This window comes from Thermobia domestica, chromosome 10 (genome assembly GCF_964235325.1).
Source record: "Thermobia domestica chromosome 10, izTheDome1.hap1.1, whole genome shotgun sequence".
In the NCBI taxonomy this organism is placed as follows: domain Eukaryota; kingdom Metazoa; phylum Arthropoda; class Insecta; order Zygentoma; family Lepismatidae; genus Thermobia; species Thermobia domestica.
The window spans coordinates 132,316,468-132,338,992 of record NC_137463.1 but is presented as its reverse complement, the minus strand read 5'-3'; the positions used below and the strand labels follow the sequence as shown (position 1 = coordinate 132,338,992).

The window sequence follows — 22,525 nt, the reverse complement described above, 5'->3', positions numbered from 1 at the left end:
CATATAATGTCAGATGAAGTTTTTTTTTTTTAAAATGGAATGCTGTCTTCGTCACATGAACGGTTCTTGGGACCCAGTCCACCGGCGAAAAGAATTGAACGCTGTGCAGATCAAAAGGGTATTATGGTGTGGATGGGACTAGCAGCAACTGGTGTAATAGGACCATTTTTCTTCGAAGAAAACGTTAATCAACTTACATACCAAAATATGTTGCGAGAATTTCTTTTCCATGAACTTGATCCCTTAAATCTTGATCCACACAATGATATGTGGTTTCAACAGGATGGTGCTCCAGCACATCGTACTAGGGCAGCATTGCAAATTTTAAGAGGAAGGTTTAGAAACCGTTTAATAAGTATAATTTCTGATATTGAGTGGCCAGCTGGAGGTCCTGATCTAACCCCATGCGACTTCTTTCTATGGGGCTTTCTTAAGCAACAAGTTTATAAAACTCCTTCAGTAACAATTGAAGAACTTCGACGATCGATACAGTGTGTCATTGAACACATAACTCCAGACACTCTTAAAAAAATCTTCACAAAGACACTTATACACAGAGTGAACTTAAGTTTAGCACATCACGGAGATCACGTGGAATAAATTGCAAAGTACTAAAAAGATTTACAATCTACAAGGACGTCAGTGTGTGTTGTAGAGGTAAGACAATATTTCAAATATTTCTGTGCAATAAATAGCTATTAATATGTTTCAATAAGAAAAAAAAACATTTCGAATGCAGTTTTGCAAGGCTAAGTAATTAACAAAAGGTGGGACTCATACTATGTTCAATTCATTGTTTTGAACATGACAGAAACATATTTACCATTGCCTGCAGCATCTGAATTACAAAATTAGGCTTCTTCACCTTATAACAATATTGACCTTTTCATTATGGCCATGTGCACCCCTTGGAATTACTTTCTGCATGTGTTCCATGGAAGCTCAAATCCGTATTTAAAACGTCACAGTTTTATACTTGCTAACACATCAAACATGAAATTTTAACTGTGTGACCTTTGACCTTTTATGACATTGTTGACCTTTTTGCTGTGCCCATACACACCAATTCGAAGGACCTTTATGCGTGTTTTCTGTAGTAGTTCAAAGCATTTTTCAAACGTCTCAGTTTCGTACTTGCTAACACATCAAACATGAAATTTTACCTGCGTGACCTTTGACCTTTTACGATATTGTTGACCTCACACACACCAATTCGAAGATCCTCTCTGCATGTGTCCAGTGGAAACTCAAACCCTTATTTCCAACATCGCAGTTTCATACTTGTTAACACTTCAAACATGAAATTTTAACTGCGTGACCTTTGACCTTTTATGACATTGTTGACCTTTTTGCTATGCCCATATACACCAATTTGAAGGACCTTTATGCATGTGTTCCATGGTAGCTCAAATCATTTTTCAAACATCACAGTTTCATCGTTGCTAACACGTCAAACATGAAATTTTAACTGCGTGACCTTTGACCTCTTATGATGACCTTTTCCCTATGCCCATACACACTCGTTGGAAGGATCTTTATGCATGTGTTCTATGGCACTTCAAAGCATTATTTCCAATGTCACAGTTTCTTATTTGTTAACACATCAAATATGACATTTAACTACGTGACCTTTGACCTCTGATGATATTGCTGACCTCTTCGTTTTGCTAAAAAGGATGTTCAGTAGATCCTTTGTGCATATGTGTTTTTAATATTATCCTCAACTGAATTAGTTGCGTACAATAAGTTGTTGAAAAGGGAGCTTTTTCTTCAAAGGCCACAGATGACCTGCTAGAGGTCACCGGGTCACGATTGCCCAAAGTTCTCGTTATCACATTGTTTCGGATCAGAATTTATGTCGATATACCAATTTTTGCTACCGGAGATGGATATTCAAAAAAATGGCATGTGAGACTACTATTTAACATTGAAATCCCATAAGGAAAAAATTGCATTTTGACCTTTGACCCTGTAACTCCGCAAACAATAATATTCGCTATCTCGTTTTGCTATGAAACAAATCTTCTGACCTTCCTCTAAATTGCCTGCAAATTTCACAGTTCTAGCTTTTACCAGTTCTGAGTACTATGAAATTAAAGTTTACACACGAATTATTGGACAGTCTGTATATATATATATATATATATGTATATACAGAGAAAGAAAAAAATCAAGGCTATTTGAAACTAGTGGGCCCAAACTACTAATACATACACACCATATAACCAACCAATAGATAGAAAACCAGAAATCAGTAATCACTGGATATAATTTGTACGATCGATGAACAATAATCAAGCTTCTGGATATCTGAAATCGTAGTGTACCTTTCAACAGTCCCTCCCATGGTGGATTGAGTATTGTGAAAATAGTAATGAGTTGTGCTGAAATACCTCCACGAATTGTATTCCTCGATGTCTCAGTTAGCACATACGATCAAAATAAGTGTTAAGTATTACCCATTGTGTGTTTTCATGAGTTTTAGAACCAGGGGGGAAGGTTAAAATTTAAAAAAAAACTTTAGAGAAGAAGTAGAAGAAGGATAGGTAAAAAGAGAGGAGACAGAACACTACAACTACGAAAGATATGTGGTCGAATTTATGTATAAACATACTATAACCAAGTATTCTCTTTTATGCCAAACGGGGTTCGGCTTACCAAATAAATAGCCGAAAAGCAAATATCTTCAACGACGATACGAGGCTGTGCCCTCGATGGGATTTTCGGAAAGACAAAGGCTTTAGGAAAATCCCACCACTCACCGTATCCGGTCAACACCATCGAAGACCCCAGAATCCACCGGAAGTAAGTGTAGATTTTTAATTTTGGGAATTTCAAAAAAAATAATCATTCGACCTCTCAGAAACTAAGAACGCCCAGAATAGTAATGAAACTATAGTAATAGCTAAGATATCCCTAACGAGTAATTTGCCAAAATGAAAAAATTAAATAAACTGAATTTTGGATCGGTGATTTCAGTGACCAAACATCACCGATGGCTACCCTGCGCAGACATGCCAAAGCCTGGGACGTCGTTAATTTCCATCATCTAATTAAACTAAGAAAAGAAACGAAAATACTTAAGGGGACTAGGGTCGACGTCCGGGTACGCGATGGACATAAATATTAATTTAGTAGCGGTTGATTTAATCTAATAACCCGATCCATTGCTATATGAACACTGAAAAGTAAATAAGGTAAACAACGAAGAAAAAAAGATCTCGGAAAGTCAATGAATGTTAAAGGTACGAATGACCAAACCTGTACTTTTCGTTGATCACAGTATATAACAGTAATTATCATTTCTGTCAACCTTTAAAGGTAATTCCCACATGATGCTACCCTATCTGTTGAAAGGCTTAAGATCCGGGGCTTTTAATATGAGGACCTTAAATGCGAAGTAACAAACAATTCCCAACTACAATTTACTATCCAAATAGCAAACTCGGTTGGATGAATGTACTGGTGTAGAAGTCAAAACGTGAGAGATTTTTAGTAAACATATTCATATTCTCACTATACAATATACACTAGGCCTATCCATTTAAATATAGGTGTCATATCATCTCGTTCATTTCACATTATAATCGTATTATTATTATATCGTTACATTTAATTATTATTTACTCATTTCCACACGAAGTAATATTTTACAGACACCCTATTTCATACATTTTACACGCAGGCCATACACATATTTATATTATGCACTAATAAATATATAATTATCACAATCTGTTACGCTTAAACCACTACACGATAACATTCATCGAACCACGGACTCTGTTTCGAAGCACCCAAATTATATTTACTTCGTAGAAAAAAATCATATGTGTATTCACTGAAAGTTCAATTGTTAACGATTACTTTATTTCTGATTTGCTGATAAAGCTAAAGCAACAATGGAATTTTTCTACAGCCACGGGAAAACAGAATTTAGTACTACATTTTGAAACAAACAGTAACAGCATATGGGCTTTACTTCTATTAAGAAAATAGGCATTCTTGATTTCACTTGATATTTCGATTGCTACTTGACTTAGCAAGCTGTAATTTTCAGAACTACGAGATCTCATGCTATTTCATCAAGACGTACACTCATTTGAACCGAAAACCATGTCCACGGGATGTAATTTAGAAATAAGAGGCCAAAATCAATCTAGATCACTAACTTGGGTGATGTATTGTCAACAAACAATTGATTAGCGAAAACGGACATAATGGCGCTGTAGTGGAGACATGAACAAACAAAATGATGAAATAGAAAAAATGGGCGCGTTTTTTTATAATGTTGTTATTCCTGAACAATTATCTCAAGAAGAATTTACAGACTTACAAAACGAGCTGAATTATATCAAAGTAATGTTTTTAGAATTTTACATCAACTATAAGAATGGAAAAGTTCAACTTGATGAAAGAGCAAAATATCATCTTCATAAAATATACGAGCTGTGGAATAATGCTTTGCCCTACATGAATTTAGATTACTATTTCAGATTTAAAAAACATATCTTTATCAATCATATTAATAATAACAAGTGGAATGATTATATAAACGCATTTTTGAAATGGAGGGTAAGGATGATAGCTTATTCACATTGGGAGTAGAGATAAATAAACTACTGTTTTATGAAATTACTCATAAAACGCCTATATCTATAACTTATAGCTTATCGTGCTGTCTTTGATTGAAAAAATAGTTCGCCACATACGCACACACATGCATTCAATTTACAACCAAGTTTCAGTTGAGAGAAAAGCAATAACATACATGTACATGAGATTTATGATCATTCTCTTTCTTTCTTTTTGAAGCGTGTTTAACAATCCAGCTTCTTTTTCCTTCTCCTCACAACAACATACATATATACATTACCCTCTTTCTTCAATATAGCTTCTAGGTAGCAGCCTTGAGATGGCGCTGTATCAATGTTTCTTTTATATGCATGACTCAAATAACGAGTCTTACAGCAGTTGCAATATGTTTCTCCTCTTTTACCAGCTTTTGGACTTCTGCCAAATGTATCTCACGCTTTTCTTCCTAGTCAGTTTTAAGGAAACTTGTCTCCTCCACTTTTCTCTGGCGGAGCATCCGTCTGCTTAAAGTAGAATCACGATCGTCAGCGCAGAAAATTTTTGAGCGGACCACTTTGAGTGCGAAAGCTAGGTTTAGCTGCGTGAAAGAGAAGCTGATTATAGAAACTCCCACCAGATGTCAGCTAAAGTCAATCATCTTATATCTTAAGTAGAAATAAGGGTTGGAAACTAATTATTTTTAACATGTTTTTCCAGAATTGTTAAAATTACGAATTAAGCTTTGGAACTATTACCAATGAATTACCACCAAACAAGGTAAACTTGATGATTTTTTGAACACGACAACCAACCCTGTCATCAGTGGCGTATTCGAGGGTGCTATTTTAAAATCGTTATATCTCCGTTGTTTATTAACCGATTTTCAAAATTCAAACGGTAATCAATAGAGAAATAAATCTGCTATCCTCTGAATGTTTTGTAGATTGAATAACTTTCAGGATACTAATTTGAACTGTTCTAACATTGCCAAATATTAACCGATTTTCAAAATTTAAACGGCAATCAAGAGAGAAATAAATCCGCTATCTTTTGAGTGTCTTCTAGGTTGCATAACTCAAAGGATATTATTACAAAAACTCAAATAACTACCTTATTGGTACATGTATCTTTAAAATTCAAATAACATTGTCTTTTGTATGTCTAAAGGTCTTAGTTTTATGGCTTTGTAACCATAAAATTCTTAAAATCAATTAACTATAATTTAAAACTTACTTAAAATTACAAGTTTGGATACTGATAATGGAATCTTCTGCTAACTTCGTTCTCTATGGGAAACAATGATTTCTTAAACTCTGTCTCCTGGTCATAATTCAAGCTGTATAGACAGCCGTTAATATCAAAAGCTACTTCCGTTTCGGTTTGTACATTTCTTACAATTACATTGAAATAATTAGTAAGAATGAACTTCCTTTGAAGATCCATACTAACCACTCCATTTTTCACTTTTGAAAAAAATTTTAATCATTTTTGTTATTTTTTGGATTCATTTCTAAAGTAAAACTGATGTATTTTATAACAATTATCTAAATCTTTCAAACCTTCGTACTTAACAAACAGCTTATATTTTTTCATGTCTTTCAACACTTGCTCAGTATCATCATTATATCTTTGTGGTAATAATGTCTTATATTTCTCATCTAAATGTACGAAAGCTCTTTGACCATAACGTGTTTGAATCAATTTCCATAGTGTTTTTTCGTACGGTTTACCTTTTTCTAACTCATCTATGCGAAGGAATCTCAATGCTTTAACATCATTTTTCTTATTGAAATAGTTAGCCATAGCTTATTTATTATAAGGAAAATGTTCGTTTTATGAAAATTTCATAAAACCGTTTCCCATTTGAAATTTACGTACAGAACTCAACAGTTGGATAATTATCTTTTAGACCAGTGTATTTAATTTTTAATCCATCTTTAACGATCTCATCAATCATTCTATCTGTTAAGTGTTTTGTAAATCTAGGTGGAAGAAAAACCTTTAACTCTTCGCATTCAACTAAAATGCTCTTTCCAAACTTAGTTATAATCTTTTCCATTTTCACAATCTTATATTCTGTTCTTAATTCTAATTATTTTAATCCAATAACTTGTTTCTGCTCAAGACTTCCAAGTTTATTTAAAACCTCAATATGACTCGCCATCGTATTTATTATATGGAAAATCAATGATCACTCTTCAATTTTTATCTTTAAGAAAAATCTTTGTAACCATTTTTGCTAATTTCGTTTATGGAAAACCTCCATAAACATTACAAAAATACATTTAACTATCTAACTCTTCTATTACTTTCTCATTCTTAGAATCGTATGCAAAGTTCTTTTGTCCAATTAAAATGGCATAGCATATAGTATTATCAGCAACAGCTTCTGTAAAGTCTACTACAATCTTTGTTCTCTCATTTACCGATACATTCTTTCTCTTACTACAATTAATCACATACATTGGTCTGTTATGTATAAACTCTTTAGGATCATAGTACATTTCAGTATTACCACATGTTATTTTCTAAAATGCAGTATAATCTTCATACATCTTAAAATAATCCCTGTTAGCAATATCTAAGTTTCTTGATTCTTTTGGTAATACCTCATTCCTTCCATTCTTAAGATAGATATTCTCTACCTTACAATGATCGAACTTACTTACATCTGCTGTTTGTTTACCACTTCTATCAGTTTGGAACATTACAACTACAAAATCAGGCATATCAAATTGTCTAGAATTAAATTGAGTAGTAACATCGAACTCCAAGAAAGAACCCACTACAGTCTTCTGAATGCACTGATAAGTATGGAATGAAAACATGATTTTAGGTTCTTTAAGAATATTCAACTTTAACTGGTTCTCATAATTAGATTCGTATTCAATAATAGGCATTCTTATCTGCATACCCTTTATTGTTTTTCCATCATGAGGAGCTGTTGCACCTACTCCTGTGCCAACCCATTTGTACAAATCATCGTTATTGTTGTTAGCTTTTGTAAATGTTATTTTCAGTCCACCTTTCCACATAACCTCTTTATAATGACTTAAAAAGCCCGGAATTAATCTTAATGGGTACAAAACGCTAAAGCCTTTTCGTCGACCAAGTTTATCATCTGTTTCAAATCCTGCTTGTTTTAGATATTCAATTTCTGGTATGAAAATCTTTAATGTTCCAATAGCTGTACATGTTATTCCAGGTAGATCAATCTTATCTATAACAGCTCCATGTTTTCTAACCTCAATTTGAGAAAAGAAGAATGGTAAGAAGTTATCTACAAGTGTTATAGTATCATTTGCACCAAATGTTCCTCCAGCTGATGCACCAACAACTTCAAAAGTCATATGACAATTTGCTTTGTGTCGATGTATGAACCCATCCCCCACATCGAAATCAAACTCAATATCTTTGTTAGCTTCATTCAAAGTATTAAATTTTCTTGTGTTAGGTTTAAAACTCTGTAACTCATAACTCTCAATACTATCCATTTATTATAAAGAAAATCTTCAAAGGACGCTTTTATGGGATGTACCCATAAACAATTATACATAATAACATTTAAAAACTTATAATCTCCATCCTAACTTAACCTTAGCATTCATAGCAGTACCAACTCCAAAAGCAGCTAATCGTTCACCAATTGATGCATCGCTACTAAATGCTCTATTCCATGCTTTAGTTTCTAGTTTCTTATCTGCAATATGTCTTGACTGTATCTTTATTGTCTCTGTAGTATATATCGTGTTCTTTACAAGCCTCATCTAAAGGGTTAATACCTTTATCACCTCTTTCTAATCTTTCTTGAAGCTTAGTACCCGGACCACAGTACGACATACCAGGAATATGTAGCTCAAACGGTAATTTATTAATTAAGTCATTTATTAATCCTTTTCCAAGCTTCTCATCATTCCAGAATCGTGGTGGTAATGTATTTAAGATCTTAATCAAATAACCTATACCTTTCGGATCATTAGGAATAAATTGTGAAAGCTTATTATTAATCATACTCACTATACCTACTTTCTCATTATAAAAGTTATTATTACCAGCCTTTTCTTCTCCATCTATAACAATTAAACGATCAATTAACTTTCTCACATCACCCATCCATATATATTCTTTAGGTAATTCGTTGTATATTTTTATTCCTACCCCAGACTTTGGTGTTTTCTTTCTTGGTGTTGGAGGTAAATATGGCTTAATATAATCATCCCAAATAGGCTTGATAATATTATTGTACTCAGAACCTCTATTAGATGCTACTTTTTTATCTCGATTATATTTTTGGAAGGCAGCATTTGCTTCTATTATTATTTCCTTGTACTGTTCAAAATCATCATCATCATAATCTTCAATGGTTTTATTGGTATTCATCGATAACAATTCCCATAGACCTTCTGTTCCTTTATAAGTTTTACCATTAATTATCAAATCGTCACCAGTCACTTTAACTTCAGAATTTCCTATCTTATTTATTATTTTTCCATCCTCTTCAACAGCTCTTATTCCAAATACACTATCATTTCTTCTACTATATTTTGTTGCAATTTTACCAAATGATTGTGCTGTTGTTAAAGGCTCTACTCCTTCCACTTTGTCTTTAATTTTTTCTCATTTGTTTTATTTCTCCTGTTATAGGTGTATCACTACTACTTGAAGGACTAGCATAAGTTATCTTTTTAGGTGTTTCTAGTAGACTAGGATCTATTGAAGCTGTCTTATGTACAGCTGGAACAAGTTCAGTTATTAGATTTTTATTTTGCTCTGCTACTTCTTTGATCTCACTTCCTAAAATTTGGATAGCATTAATTACAGATTGTTCCTGTGTCTTAAATTTATCGTATATACCTGCTCTTTCTTTCTTCCAAGTTTTCAAGCCCTTTATCAAGAACTCTTTTAACTTAATATTCTTATTAATTTCTTTCTCATCCATTTATGATATAGAAAACGAACAACCGTCAATAAACGTCAATAAACGTTAATAAACGTAAAAGCGTAAATAACGTCATACATTTAAGAAGTGTTTTATCTTGTTCCTATACTTGCCACTGTTTACCTTCCTTGTCATATCAACTACTATAAAACCATAATCTTCTTGCCACCATTTTGAACATATGTTTTTAAATTTATCATAAGGCATATCTCCTGCAACAAACTCGTTATACAGATGTTTGAGATTAGTATCATCTTGTCTAAATACACATAAGAAGTTAACGTTATCTCTTATAAGCTGTTTAGGTACTTTTGAATATGTCTGTGCAAGATAGAAACAGTCTAAATGTCTATGTCTACCTCTCGTAAAGTAATTTCTAACACTATCTTGGTTCTCCAAAATGTAATCGTCAAACACAACCAAAAGTATTTTTCACATTCATCAATAGGTACAATACAGTCATTACTGATTAAAAACGTTGCTATTTGCTTCTTGAACTTTAGTTCTGCTTTTTCAAATCGTTCTTTTAATTGTTCATACTTTGGCTGATTCATGCTTTTAGAATATATGTAGAAGTAATTATTGTTTAACCATCCTGGCTGTAATAAGGAGTTAAATAACAGAAAAGTCTCACCACAACCAGATAGACCCACAACAAGACATCGAATATCATCATTTATAAGTTCATTTCTTTTCTTAGCTGTTGTTTCTTTTATCATCTCTTTTACATCCCAATTAATAGTTTTCTTACTCATTTATTATAAAGAAAATTTTGATTCAGACCTGATAAATCGTCGAGTCCCTGGGTGTCAACAACTTTTATGATCTTATTTCTTTAAGTTGTTCTCTGATCTTATGCAATGTATCTTTTATATATTATTCATCCATTTCGCCATTTAATGTTATTACCATCTCTAACTGTCCTTTAAATGCGTTAATGCAAGTGACAATGGTTTTATATTCACCTTTTCGTTTGCTTGTTTAACTTAGAAGACAAACCTGTTATAATAGCACTTCCAGTTGCAAGAGACGTTGTTAATATTAAGTAAATTGTTACGGGTATAAAATATTAATAAACCCAGTTGTTGCAAAAATATAACCAATAACGTAATCAAAGTGTAGTATGGATATCTAACAATTCGTAGTTTTCTCTTTTTCTTCTTTAAGCTGTATTCTAACTTTTGAATGCTATCTTCTATTAACTCGATTACTTTCTCTCTTGGAATATCTCTAGGTAAATTAAACTCGTCCATTTATTATATAATAAATGGCTAAGGTATTTAAGTTAACGAGTGATATTTCTGTTTTAAAGAAGAAACTCCATTACGAATTAGACAACAGTAACAACTATTTAAGTATAGGACTAGTTGGGTTTTACAGTACATATCTAACTCCAAAGATATGTACAGAAAGAAATAATAAATTAACATTACAGAAATAAATAATAAATTAACATTTTGTAGTAACCTTCCTGACTATCCTATTTTTACAAAACAACTCATAGTTCAACCTGGTCAATATATTTTAAAAGAATCAGAAGAATATATTAAATCAAATCTTCCATACGGCGCAAATGCTTTTCAAAATATTAAATTTACTGAGGACAGAGAGAAAATAGAGTTAAAATATTTAGCGGGCATTGTGATATAACCTTAGATACCGTTAATACTGCATTAGGTTTTAGTGAGAAAAACTTGACCAAAAACATAGAACATGCTGGAGATACCATAGTTTTAACCGTTCGATACAATTAATATTCACTGTAATATAGCAGATGGTATGTTTGTTAAGGATACAGAGTATACACATAGAGAAACAGGAATTATAGCATCATTTAAAACAGATGCTGAGGGTAAACATAGTATTAATTACGAACCTACTTATCCATTATTTTTCCCTATATCTAAAGACAAGGGTGATAATTTTGAGATAAGAATAACAGATGAGAATGATTCCTTAATCGATTTTGGTGGAGCTACAACAACTGTACTTTTACAAACCAAGATTTTCTCTTAAATAAATAGGAAGATGTGTTCTATTAAAGGTTGTATGTTTATCGTTCCTTACAGAGAACTAAAAGATTTAAATATCGATCATGTATTAACAAAGAAGCAACTTAACGATAAATCTAAAAAATTAAAGAAGGTAAAGGAATGGATTTAACTCTAACTACTGCACAAATGAGAAAAATCAAGAAAGAACATATGGGTGGTTTTATCTTTACAATTCCCGCCATTCTAGCAGCTTTAGGAGCAGTTGGTTCATTAGCAGGTGGTGCAGCAGCGATTACTAAAACTGTACTTGATGCTAAGAAAAATAAACAAGACCTTGAAGAACAAAAAAGACACAATATGGCTATAGAAGAAAAGCAAGGAACAGGTAAACCAAAGAAGTCAAAAAACTAAAACCATTGATCATCTTCGATATAGAGAGGTTGGTTAAAGAATTAAAGATAAAACGATTTAGATGTGTATTTATGAGTGACGAACTTCCACAAAAACCCTATATAAATGAGTGCGTTATAGTTCGATAAATCAGAAAACATTGGTACTCACTGGATATGCTATTGGAAAGGTAACAACGAAAAGTACGTGTTCGATTCTTATGGAGGTATTTCTCCTAAACAACCAGTAGAATATCTTGGTACCAAGAGCTTATTTTACAATGACGAACGAATACAAGACTTTAATTCAGTTATATGTGGTCATCTTTGTGTTAAGGTTCTAAATCTTCTAAATCAAGGGTATTCTTTTAGTGACGTTATCTATATGATTAAAAATGATTAAATATTATTAAGTTTAAGTGCTTTTATGGTTAGTATCCATAAAAGTTTTGTTTAAGATAAATATGGAAGGTATACACAATAGATTTTTAGATTATTTTGAGAAGCATGTGGATGAACTAGATGCACTAGATAGATATAATTTTTATCAGTATTTTGAATATGTTTGTGAGATAGACTTAAAAGATAGAAAGAACGTATATAAAGTTATTGATTTATGGAGAACGTTAATACCTAAATTTTTGTACACGGATGAAGAGTTGAAAAAGTTACGTCCAATAATTACCTTAAAGGAGTTGTCAAATTATAGTTTTAGGCCATTAGAATGCAGTAATTTTGTTAGTAAGTCATTAAGAAAAGGTATAAATAGCTACATTTGTAATGATTGTTCTGTAGAGAGTGGTTGGCTTTACAGTACTGAAAAAGAAATGAAATCTGGTTGTGCAAGAAAACCATGGTATGATACTACAAAAGGATAAAAGATACAGTTATCTCGTTTGCAAGCTTTACAGAATAGAATTAATTCCAAAGATGTGTTCAAAGTGTTAAATGATGAATTTAGGGATATACCAAAAGATTTAATATCAACAAAAGATATTCCAGAAGGACTAAAGAAGAACAAATACACAAAATATTATGATGATGTCTATTTAATACACTATCACGTTACCGATCAAAAACCACTAAAATTACAACATATGGAACACTTATAAACGAGTTCGAAAACTTACACGAGACCTTTAGAGAACTGTATCCGAAAAGAGTATTGTTTATTAACTTAAAGTGTATATTGTACTATCTGTTGAAAAAGCATGGTGTTTATGTTGATATTGATTTTGAACACTCACCTAAACAAATAGAGGTGTTAAAGAAATGTTTTGAAAAATTAGGATGGGTATTTTCTTTATAAAAAAATGAGCATGGATATATTTGGTAAATTGTAAATAGAAAAGATGATGTTGATATTAGTGAAGAAAAATTAAAATTGTTGGATAATTTAAATGATGGTGTTAGCGTAAGTCAACTTAGGCCAATAGAAGCTCAATTAGAGAACGATAGAAAACGATTTAAAGATGTATTAGAAACGTTACAAGACACATACATAAAGAAAGATTTTCAAAAGATTAGGATGGAAACTACTAAACTGATTATGGAGAAAGAAACCATACCCTTTTCATGTCGATTGAGAGCTAAAAACGTTAAGGAGCCAATCTTTAGAATATTTAATCTCTCTAATGGCTACAAATTTCTCTAATGGCACAATAATGCACATGGAATTAAGTTTGGATAAGTACTTTCTAGAGATATATTTGGATGATACTTTGATTAAATAGTTACCTTTTAGCTTTAAGAACGATATAATTACGATTAAACCAAATCAACATTTTGCTATGGAAGAAGGACAATTATTGTTTATTATAATGTACCTAGAAAGAGAGCTTTCGTAAAGGCGTTTACTATATAATAAATATGGATATTTTTGGTAATGTTAAAAGTGGAAAAGAACCTAAAGAATATAAAATAGATAAAGATTTTATATCAAATTACACATCCTGGGTTGATTTTCAGAATAAAAGATTGGTTAATGTATCTAATGCTATTGATAAAGAAGATGTTGTAACATTAGAACAGCTTGAATCAGTGAAAGAAGAGTTTAATTTACTTATACGAAAAGAAATTGTTGAATCCCATGTCGATTGGCAGAAGATGATCTTGGGAAACCAGCCTTTTTTGTATATAATTTAGCTGCTGCCTACAAATTTCTTGATAAAGCTAGGTTAATGCATATAGAAGCAAGTCTTAATAAATATCTTATAGATCTATTTTTAAATGAGACACTAGTTGAAAGTTTTCCATTAGATTTTAATATGTATGATCAGTTAAGAATTACACCATCCAAAGATTCTGAATTGAAAGAAGGTAAATTATTATTGCTTATTATGTACATAGAAAGAGGAGATGAAGATGAAAACAAATCAAGTGATGATGATAATCTTATAAGTATAGTATTAGGTAATGATAAATTTCAAATTTTTTCTTGATTTTCTATACAATAAATAATAATGATAATATATTGTGTTAAATGTAAGAAATCAACAGATACGAAGAAAGATACCTTAGAATTGAACAAAGAATGGAAGATATCTGAAGAAAGGTATCTGTAGTATATGCGGAATTAATAAAACTCAATTCGTTAAAAAGAAAGATTGACTATATGAAGGTAAAGGTATTAGAGAAGACATTATAGAAGAAATTCACAAACCATCTAAGAAAAACTTTGACAGACTAAGTGTAGTTATAAAAGGTATCGACGGTCTTTGGCAAGCTGATCTTGTGGAAATGGATAGCGGAGTATTAAAAGTTGTTTCCAAATTAAACAAAAGCTATAAGTATCTGCTAACGATTATAGATGTGTTTTCGAAATATGCGTTTGCTGTTCCTGTTAAAGATAAGAGCGGTAAGAATGTTACAGAAGCATTTGAATTCATATTAAGAGTGAGAAAACCTAGTAACTTACAAACTGGTCAAAGTAAAGTTTTACAATAAAGAATTTAAGAAGTTGATGGAGGAAAATTATATTAATCATTACTCAACCTATAGTGGTAAGAAAGCTTCTGTTGAGAGATTTAATAGCACACTTAAACAAAACATGTGGAAGAAGTTTACAACACAAGGAAATTATAAATGGATAGAGATAATACCAACATTGGTTAGTGAGTATAATAATAGAGTACATAGAACAATTGGCTTAAAGCCTATAGAAGTTAACAAGAAAAATGAGCGAACAATATTGGAGAAAGTGTATAAGAAAGAATATAAGCGTGTTAAACCCAAATACAAATTATTCGATCATGTTTGTATAAGTAAATCGAAAGGGTTATTTGAGAAAGGATATACACCTAATTGGTCAACAGAAGTATTTGTTATTAGCGAAGTTATTCCATCTAATCCGCCTACGTATAGAATTAAAGATTTAGAAGATGTACAAGGTAGATTTTACGAACCAGAACTATTAAAGACGAAACTTAAAGATGAATACTTGGTAGAAAAGATTTTGAGAAAGAAAGGTGACAAAGTATACGTTAAATGGCTAGGATTTGATGATTCACACAATAGCTGGATAGATAAAAGTAATGTAATGTAAATATAAATGTTGTCTTTTATGGAATAATAACCATGAAAGGTTAGTTTGAATGAGATAAAGGTAACGAAACATTCCTATTAAACAAATTATTCCAGTCATCTAGCTTAAACACAAGTGGAACGATTCGTTCCTATTAAACAAACAAAGGGTATTTTTACATTCGATAAAACTAGCAGGTAACGAAATAAAGTTAAAAATAATGATTTTCTATATAATAAATATGAGTACTATGGATAGTTCTCTTAGTTTAAATGATATTTGCTACGAACAGATTAAAGACAATTATTGGTATGATATTTTTTGTGATTTTAAACTGATTATAGATAAGAACACAGGCTACTTCAATGCTACTAAGTTATGTCAGAGTGGTGGAAAAAGGTTTGATAACTGGCTGAAAAATAAAGATTCAAAAATTATTGGAATACTACAATGAAAAATTAGCTTCCTCTAATTGTAGGAGGCTAAATTTAACGTATTATATAGAACCAAAAGGTACAAACGAGAAAGATGTATTAATATCTGGCACATATGTATACAAAAGAATTTTCCTAGCTATTGCTTTTTGGATATCACATGACTTTTACGAAAAATGTTCTGTAATCATCGAAGACTCGTTTCTAGTTTTAAACAGATTCAAGAAGACCAAAAAGAGTTGCAAAGAAGAGTAGAAAAATAAAACAAATAATGGAAAGATTGAGAATTCAAAACGAGGGTCTAAAAGAAATTGTAGCACCATATACAGACGATGATTCAAAAAATAATTGCCTAAACATATACAAGAAGAATAAACTTAATGATCCTTTACCTTATTATGCTATCAGATGCCAAATGAGAAGCCTATATAAGCCTCTTAATGAAGCAGAAGAAAAATATCCGAATCATGTAATAATATACGAAAAGTTTAGAGATCCTAACAGTATTACGCTATTCAACCTAATGCAGCAAGAACTAGACATTCGTAAAGGTAAGAGTAATGAGTTTTGGACATCACTATCAGCAGAAGAATTGATTAGCAGTATAGATTGCTTGTATGATAGTTTATTATCTAATAATTAAGGTTACAACTTTTATGGTATAATAGCCATAAAAGGTAATTAGTTAAACATTAAACAAACCATCTGTTGTAACATCGAATGCTAAATTCAATATACTACCTAAATCGGAATTATTATATCTTATTATAACTCTGCAATCCACGAAATGTCTAAATAAATATATAAACTCTACAGAGAGGTCTTGATAAATTGAAATGTTATGCCAATGAACACTATCTTTGAACTCTGCAATAAATCCTTCTGTTAAATTTTGAATCATTGAAATCATTGTCCAATCTACTTTGTTAGCGTAATCTCTTATAAGGTTTTCTGATAATTGCTGGGTCCCACATAAGCACCGCCAAGAAGGTTTATCTGCATGTTCTCGTATAAAATCTTCAGAGAGTTTACTGCCATAAGATATAGCATCAAAATCAACTTTGTCTATAAACTCATTAATAAATTCTTCAGACAGGTTTTGATTTAACGATACTTCTTTCCAATAAACTCTATCTGCAAATTCTCTTATAAAGTCCTCTGATAAGTCTTGGCTTTCCGAAATAATCTCCCAATCAACTTTATCAGCCAATTCTCTTATAAACTCTTCTGATAACTTTTTCCATGAACATATTTCACTCAAATTAACTTTCTCCTGATATTTACGTATGAAGTCTTCTGTAATGTGATCATAGTTATATTCCTCCTCATAATCATCATAACCTATAGATAACCATTGTTCATCAGTCAGTGAATCTAACATCTCATCGGACAAGTTCATAACGTTTGCATAGAGAATGTTTTGTATAAGATACGAGTTCTTTTCTTTAGTAGCTTTCTTGAACAAATGATCTAACATACCTACAGACATGCTAGAATTTATTTTGTGTTCATCAGTATAGTCACCAATATCTAAATGCTTACATACACAATCAAATAAAGGTTTGTAAGATAATATTTCCTTAGCTAGTCATATTCACCTGTTCGTTTTTATTCTTAGATTTTTTAAAATTTATTTCATTTTTGATTTTCTATATAATAAATATGGAGAAACATTTTGATTTATTACATGATAGACTTAAACTAATTAACGAAGATCTTAAACTCTTAGCAGCACTACTAGAAAAGAAAGCACTGTTAATAGAGAAGCAAATACTGTTAAAGGAAAAAGAATTATTAATAACACAATAAAAAACATCTGATTTGAGTAGTGATGAATACGAATATGATAGTGATGATTATGACGATGAGTAAGTTTACAAAAATGATTCAGCTTTAAAATGTGTATATGTAACTTTGATGGGTTATTCCCATGAAAGCTCTATAGTAACACATCAATGAAACATATGTAAGCAATGGCAGGCGTGTGCAGATGTTTCAATGATGTGTTAGAAAAAATGACTGAAAATGATTTTAAAAAATTGAAGAGTAATAGTAAGATTTTCTATATAATAAATAAGATGAGTAATTATAATAGATTTACTGTAGTAGAGTTAAGACGAGAATGTAAAGAGAAGTGAATCAAAAGATATTCCCGATTAAGAAAACATGAACTAATAAACCTTCTTAAACAATATGACGATGAACAAAGCAGAAGACAGATTAGAAATATATTTCCATTTGAACAAGAAGTAATTGAAGAACCGAAACCAACACGTATACCTATAAAAGTAGAATTAGAAGAAACAGCAAATAAGAAACGATTACAAACTATTAAAGTTGAAAATACAGATGGATATAAAGATCCAATAAAATTTTCAGAAACAAGTGGAAGAGTTGCTATTAACAAAATCAAAGAAGAATTAAAATTTCACCCCGTTAAAGTTTACCTTGTTTTCATTTCTAACTATATTAAAGATAGAGAAATACAAGAACGCAATTTCAACATATCAAACGAGAGAATATTAGAATAAACTGACTTAAATAAATATATATCTCATGCAAAACAAAGACTTCGTAGAGAAATGGAAGAATTTAAAGGTAGAGGATCAGGATGGACATTGCACCAAATTAAATACTTACAAATCAAATTAAACAAGTATGTTCCATTAAGAGCTTCTTCCTATATTGAACTTCCTAAACCAATTAAAGATAAGAAAGCAGTGAATAATATTAAAAATAACGACAATAAATGCTTCTTATACGCTATTGCAAGTTACTTAAAACCTATAGACAGATGTTCTTAGTATCAAAGACCTTCGCATTATAAACAGCTTGTTAATAAGTTGCAAAAGAAGTATTGTGGTAACATTGAATTTCCAGTACAATTAAAAGATATTCCAAAATTTGAAAGAAGTAATATTTCTATCAATGTTTACAGCTATGACAAGAACTATAATGTATATCCACTTCAAATCACAAAAACAAAGCAAGAAAAACATGTTAATTTATTATAGTTCAAAATAATAATCATTTTTGTTGGGTAAAAGACCTATCACGATTAATAAGAAGTCAAGTGACAAAACATACCGAGAAGTTATACTTTTGTGATAGTTGTTTAACAAGACACTTTCGAAATAAGAAGCAGTTGCAAAACCATGAGCTATATTGTAAAGAGCATGAGGCTGTTAGAATAGAACTTCCTAAACCATATGACAATCAAATAGAGTTTCAAAACTAATCGATCATTAGGAGTTCCATTTGTGATAATTGCTGACCTTGAATGTATCTTAAAAATAGAGCATAATTGTACTAAAACAGTAAAATATCAAAAGCATGAGCCAATGAGTTTTTGTTACTATGTCAAATACTCAAATGGAGATTATAAAAGCCCTGTTAGTTATATAGGTCCAGATGCCGCAAAAGTATTTATTGAAATGTTACAAAAAGAAGCAATAGAAATTATGGAAATATATAAAAGGATAGTTAACATGAACCCGCTTACCGAGGAAGAAATAGAAGCTTATAACAGTTCGGATACTTGTCATATATGTGAGAAAAACTTAAATAACTTACCACCAGCAGTTGAGAAACAAATAAATATATTAAAGAAGAAAATACGGTTCTACAGGGATAGAGATGATATGAGTGAAAAAATAAAAGAATGGAAATATGAATTATGAAAATGTTTGTATAAGATAAATAAAAATAAAGCAAAAGGAAGAGATCATGATCATTTAACTGGAAAGTTTAGAGGTGCAGCTCACAGTTATTGCAATTTAAACTATAAAAATCCTAATTTTGTTCCAGTACTTCTTCACAACTTAACTGGCTATGATACACATTTGTTCATTAAGGAGTTAGCTTATGATACGCACAAAATTAAACTGAACGCAAATAATGAAGAAAGGTACATAACATGAAAAATATATAAAAGCAGGACCAAAAGATGGAATAAATTTAAGATTTGTTGATTCATTTAGATTTATGTCAAAGAGTTTAGCAGAGTTAACTAGTAATTTAAAACCAGAACAATTTCGAGAAACATTAAAGTTTTTTTCCAATTGATAAACTTGATCTAGTTAATACTAAAGGTGATTATCCATTTGATTATGTTGATTCATTTGAAAAATTAGAAGAACCTGTTCCATTATCTATAAACAAATTTACAAACAGATCGACAGGAGAAAAAAATGAGTCCTGAACGCCATAAGCTTCATGTACGAGTTTGCAAAGAATTCAATCTGAAGTTAGTGAGAGACTTAACTGAACATTATAACAAAACAGATGTCCTTCAATTAGCAGATATATTTGAAAACTTTAGAGATGTGTGTTTAAAGGCATATGGATTAGATCCTGCATGGTATTATACAGCACCTGGCTTATCGTGGGATGTAATGTTAAAGATGACTAAAACTAACTTAGAAATGTTAACTGATTATGATAAAATACTAATGTTAGAAAAGGGTATACGAGGAGGAATCTCACAATGCAGTAAAAGATATGTAAAAACTAACAACAAATACATGAAGGATTATAATAAAGATGAGTGTTCAACATGCCTAGCATATCTAGACGCAAACAACTTATATGGATGGGCGATGAGTCAATACATGCCCTATAAAGATTTTAAGTGGGTTAAACCTTACATAGATATAATGAGCATTCCAGATGACTCAGAAACTGGTTACATATTAGAAGTAGATCTAGAATATCCGAAAAATTTACATAACAAGCATTCTGATTTACCATTAGCTCCAGAAAACATGTGTCCACCAGAATCAAAAAAATCAAAACTACTAACGACACTTTACAATAAGGAAAGATATGTAATTCACTATAGGAACTTAAAACTATATATGTCGCTTGGAATGAAATTAAAGAAAGTGCATAGAGTATTAGAATTCAAACAATCAGACTGGTTAAAGAAATACATTGATTTAAATACAAATATGACAACGCAAGCTAAAAATGACTTTGAAAAAGATTTTTATAAGCTCATGAATAACTCAGTATTCGGAAAAACAATGAAAAATATTCGAAAGAGACAGCCCATACAACTAGAATGTGATCCTGAAAGAGTAGAAAAATTAATTGCAAAACCAAATTTGGTTACAGAACAATATTTACAGAGAATTTGTGTGCTATACATATGAAAAAAGAGCGATTGACATTTAATAAGCCAATATATGTTGGTATGAGCGTATTAGAACTATCAAAACTATTAATGTACGATTTCACTATAACACTATAAAGCCGAAATATGGAAACAATTTAGATTTATGTTACATGGATACTGATAGCTTTATATATGAGATTGAGACAGATGATTTCTATAAAGATTTAAAAGAAATGATTAACCAATTTGATACGAGTTAATATGAGGAAAATAATATATATGGAATACCACCGATAAATAAGAAAGTAATAGGTAAGATGAAAGATGAGAATAAAGGTAAAATAATGACTGAGTTTGTTGGGCTACGAGCTAAGATGTATGCTCTTAGAGTAGAAAATAAAGAAAAGAAAAAGGCTAAAGGAGTAACTAAAGCTGTAATATCAAAGGAGTTGAGTTTAATGATTATAAAGAAAGCTTATTTAAAAATGTTAAAACATATAAAAACATAAACCTCATTAGAAGTTATAAGCATGATATATATAGTATAACCGTTCATAAGCTAGCATTAGATTCTTCAGATGATAAAAGATATATATTACGAGATGGTGTAAATACATTAGCTTGGGGGTCATTATAAGATAGAGTAAAAGCGCAATTATATTTAGTGTAGTTTTAGATGTAAGATTTTATGATTTTAAATGTCATAAAAGTCTACGCGATCTCACTTTAACATTGTAGTTATGGGAATACTTTGCGCTATGTATAGTTAGTTCGACCCTTCTGTAAATGCTTTGTGCTTTCCTGTGTGCTGGTCAAAAAATATTGGGAGGGGGAATTTTGTCTGCAGAACATACATACATACCCTACTAGTTAAATAGAAGTACATCAATAAAACATAATTGCTTAAGAAGTTCAGTTTTTTACAAACGCTAGTGTGTTTTGTCGTGTTTCTGCGTCCATGAGTATATTACGTGATGGACTGGAGCGTTTTGCTTCAAAATTAGGAAAGTTGTCCCAGTGAAATCGAAGCAAAGATGCCCCACGTTATAACATTAAATTGTTTAAGATATCTGTTCGGGAAAACCAGTTTATGACGTGTTGCAAGGATTTGTACTTTCGTTATGTTTAAACAATGTTTGATTTGAATATGAAACACTAATTGTTCTGTCATAACCTGCAATTAATTGTTCACTCAGAAGCAAACGGGAAATTCCCACTTGGAACAAGGACTTGATCTCCTGGATGGGTTGCTGCTTTCAATGATGTGATATTCTATTTATAAACTTTTTTCTTTTCGCTCCTTATGTGATTAATATTGGACTGAATGACCTTCCTATAATGTATATGACATTAGTTGGCTAGCAAGCTGAATCAAAAAAATGTGCATGGATTGAGTTTTAAGCCATTTGTGCGAGCTGAATATGTATGAGGGTTGTTCAAAATATTACAAAATATCCTTGGGGGACGGGTCCTGCGACACACTTAATTTGTCACAACTTCCTTTATCTGGTTGAATTATTTTGTAAAGGTAAATCTTTGGGGGAATCAAATATCT

At 31.2% G+C, this 22,525-nt stretch overlaps 1 protein-coding gene across 1 annotated transcript in view; it reads left to right on the top strand.

The window, feature by feature from the left end:
* The window catches only part of LOC145661604 (phospholipid-transporting ATPase ABCA3-like), a 1,415,399-nt gene that overhangs the window by 16,136 nt on the left and 1,376,738 nt on the right, over positions 1-22,525 (top strand). The window lies entirely within an intron of this gene.